We start from the raw sequence: 3,792 nt of genomic DNA on the forward strand, positions 1-3,792 counted from the left end.
TATCAGTTTCTAAAAGGTGTCATAAAATTCCACTATGATTGCAGATTTGTCTATTCTTCCTTTTAGATTCTTCATTTTTTGCTTTATGTATTTTGGAACTATATTATTAAGTGTATACAAATTTAGAATTATTATATCTTCTCATACAATAATTGATAATGGTAAATTAAACCTTTTATCATTATGTAGTATTTTTCATGGTTAGTAATGTCATTTATTTTAAAGTCTACTTTGTCTAAAATTAATAATTTGTCAGCTTTCTTTTTGTTAGTATTTGCATGTTATAGCTTTTTCCATTATTTTACTTTCAATTTTCAATATTTCTGTAGCCTTTTGTTTTAGATACATTCCTGGTTAAAACAGTATGTAATAAAATTTTTTTTCCCCATAGTTTTATTAAAGACTTTTTTTTTTTTTTTTGAGACAAGAGTCTTGCTCTTGTCACCCAGCCTGGAGTGCAATGGCATGATCTCGGCTCACTGCAACCTCCACCTCCCGGGGTTCAAGTGATTCTCCTGCCCCAGCTTCCCGAGTAGCTGAGATTACAGGCACCCACCACCACGCCTGGATACTTTTTTGTATTTTTAGTAGAGACAGGGTTTCACCATGTGGGCCAGGCTGGTCTCGAACTCCTGACCTCAGGTGATTCACCTACCTCGGCCTCCCAAAGTGTTGGGATTACAGGCGTGAGCCACCGCACCCGGTCATTTTAAAGAGTATAAGTGATTTACTAGATTGGTATCATCCTGGGATTTGTATGTTACTTTGTAGAAGATCTTAATATAACCCACTGCTCTTCAGGTTATTAATAACCTAGTCTTAATGTTTCTCAGCCTTAGTGTATGTGAAAAACTATAAATTGTAAATTGCTATACACATTTACATGGAAATATAAACATCATCTTGCATATGTAATTGTTTTTGTCTTTAAAAATCTAGTTGGATAATCATTGTCTTCTAATATGGATATTTGCTTACTTATATTTGGTTTCTATGTATTCAACCTGTTCTGTTTCTTTTTCTTTCTTTCCTTGCTTTATTTTGAGCTGATTATTTTTTACTTTTTCACTTTCCCTGTGTTTGAAAATTATGCAATCTTTTAGCATTCCTTGAGTGGTTACCATAGAGACTACAAAATAAATTCTAGATATGCAAAAATCTAATATCAATTGGTTCTTTTACTCCCTTTTCAGATGATACACACCTTTTGGGAACAATACTTCCCAAACCTTAATATGCATATGAATCATAGAGGATTTTGTTAAAATAGAAATTCTGATTCAATGATAGTTCTGAGATTCTGCCTTCTAATAAGCTCTACGAGCCACTCTATGATTAGAAAGCCTTTAGAACACTTTACTTTCTTTACCTCCTCTCTACTTAAATGCCAATAATGTTCTTTCTCCATATTTTAAACCCTACAACACTTTATTGTAATTTTTATATAGATGATATTAATCTAGATTCACCCACTTATTTATTTAACATAAATATATATATATTTTAGATGGAGTCTTGCTCTGTCACCCAGGCTGGAGTGCAGTGGTGCCATCTCAGCTCACTGCAACCTCCGCCTCCCAGGTTCAATCAGTTCTCCTGCCTCAGCCTTCCAAGTAGCTGGGACCATAGGCATCCACTACCACACCCAGCTAATTGTTGTATTTTTAGTAGAGATGGGGTTTTATCATATTGGTCAGGCTGGTCTCGAACTCCTGACCTCAAGTGACCCACCCACCTTGGCTGCCCAAAGTGCTGGGATTACAGGTGTGAGCCACTGCGCCCGGCCTCACCCACATATTTACTTACCATTTTTATTGTTCTTTATCCCATCCTGCATGGTTGATATCTTGGTTTTTTTTTTTTTTTTTTTGAGACAGTCCTCACTCTGTCAACCAGGCTGGAGTGCAGTGGCACAATCATGGCTCACTGCAGCCCCAACCTCCTGGGCTCAAGCAATCTTCCCACCTCAACCTCCCAAGTAGCTGGGACCACAGAGGTGCACCACCATGCTTGGCATTTTTGTATTTTGTGTAGAGATGGGGTTTAGCCATGTTGCCCAGGCTGGTCTCGAACTCCTGGGCTCAAATGATCCACCCACCTCGGCCTCCCAAACTGCTGGGATTACAGGCATGGGCCACGGTGCCTGGCCTTCGATATTTTGATATTTCATCTGGAACCATTTTTCTTTTGCGTTAAGGATGCCCTTTGGTATTTCTTTTAGTCGAGTTCTGCTGCTGAAAATTCTGTTTTTGCCTGAAAATGTCTCTACCTTTTTATTTTGAAATATTTTTTGATTTACAGAGATAGAGCGGAGGATTCCCATATATCCTTTACTCACTTTTTTTTTCTAATGTTAACATCATATTTACCGTAATACATTTGTCAAAACTAAGAAATCAACATAGTTACATACTCTTGAACACACTTCAGATTTTATTTGTATTTCTCCACTCGTATTTTCTTTCTGTTGCAGGATCCAATCCAGGATACCGCATTACATTTAGTTATCATGTCTCATTAGTTTCCTTTGGTCTGTAATACTTTCTCAGTCTTTTCTTGTTTTCCATGACTATGACAGTTTTGAGATATACTAGTCAGGTATAAATAGCCAGGTATTTTCTAGAGCTTTTAAAAATTATCATCTTTTTTTAGGGGCTCTTCGGCATAAACTGGAAAGCCTGCTAGACAAATTCTGAAGAGCTGTAACACTCTAGAACATTTTTCAATTGGAGTTTGTCTGTGTATTAATTTGCTAGGGCTGCCATAACAAGACTGGATGGCTTAAACAACAGAAATTCATTTCTTCATAGTTCTAGAGACTAGTCTGAAATCAAGGTATCAGCAGGTTTGACTTCTTCTGAGGCCTCTCTCCTTGGCTTGTAGATGGACATCTTCTCTTTCGGTCTTTGTGGTCTTCCCTTTGTGTGTGTCTGTGTCCTAATCTCTTCTTATAAAGACACCAGTTATATTGGATTAGGAACCCACGCTTGGGACCTCATTTTACTGTAATTACCTCTTTAAAGGCCCTATCTCTATATACAGTCACACTCTAAGGCACTGATGGTTAGGAGTTCAACCTATAAATTTTGGGGTGACACCAACATTCAGACCACATCATACACCTTTCCATGCTTTGAAAGCATGGTTTTTTTTTTCATTTGTGCAAGACGTGTCCCAGCATAGAGAATTCTAAATTGGCAGTTATTTATTTCAGCACTTTTATTATTTCATTGCCTTCTGGCTTCCATTGTTTCGTCTGTGTTCCATGTTTTTTATTCTCTTATACTCTCTTCTATATTTTCATCTTGGTTTTTAACTGCCATGCTTTATTCTGGATAGTTTCTTCTAGCTATCTTTCGATTCAGATTTGAGGGTACAGTAGAGTATTTGTTGACTGTAAATAGCCTAAGTGACTGGAGGACATCCACGGGGGAATGGGAGGAAAAGCTCAGGTGGAAATTCAGGGCTTACAGAGAAAATCTAGATTCTTCAGACTGGCAAGGGAAGCCTTTTGACATAAGGCTCTAGTTTTACTTTGTAGCTTTCCCTCCTATGATTTAAGACCAACCAGCTAGACTCATATCTTTGTGAAATACATCTTTATTTCTGATTCTAAACTGAAATCGTTTCCTCCTTTGAAGTGTTGATTTCCCCTTGTCTCTACTGAGCTAATCCCCGAAGTTTTGGCTTACGTGCCCCTTATTCAATGAAGCCACTTTTGATCATTTTAGGCCAGTGGCACAGGGACTCCTGCAAGCTACTTAATATATGTTAGCTTGTAGTGTTAGTTAT

The 3,792-nt window shown here is 37.6% G+C and overlaps 1 non-coding gene across 1 annotated transcript; it reads right to left on the reverse strand.

Annotated features, from left to right (window-relative positions):
* Positions 1–2,650: 2,650 nt before the first annotated feature.
* Positions 2,651–2,711, reverse strand: LOC116457214 (U7 small nuclear RNA). The gene has a single exon (XR_004244970.1). It is a non-coding gene; the product is annotated as a U7 small nuclear RNA (small nuclear RNA).
* Between the last annotated feature and the right edge of the window lie 1,081 nt (positions 2,712–3,792).

The sequence above is a fragment of the Hylobates moloch genome, unplaced genomic scaffold, assembly GCF_009828535.3.
Source record: "Hylobates moloch isolate HMO894 unplaced genomic scaffold, HMol_V3 SCAFFOLD_17, whole genome shotgun sequence".
Taxonomy (NCBI): domain Eukaryota; kingdom Metazoa; phylum Chordata; class Mammalia; order Primates; family Hylobatidae; genus Hylobates; species Hylobates moloch.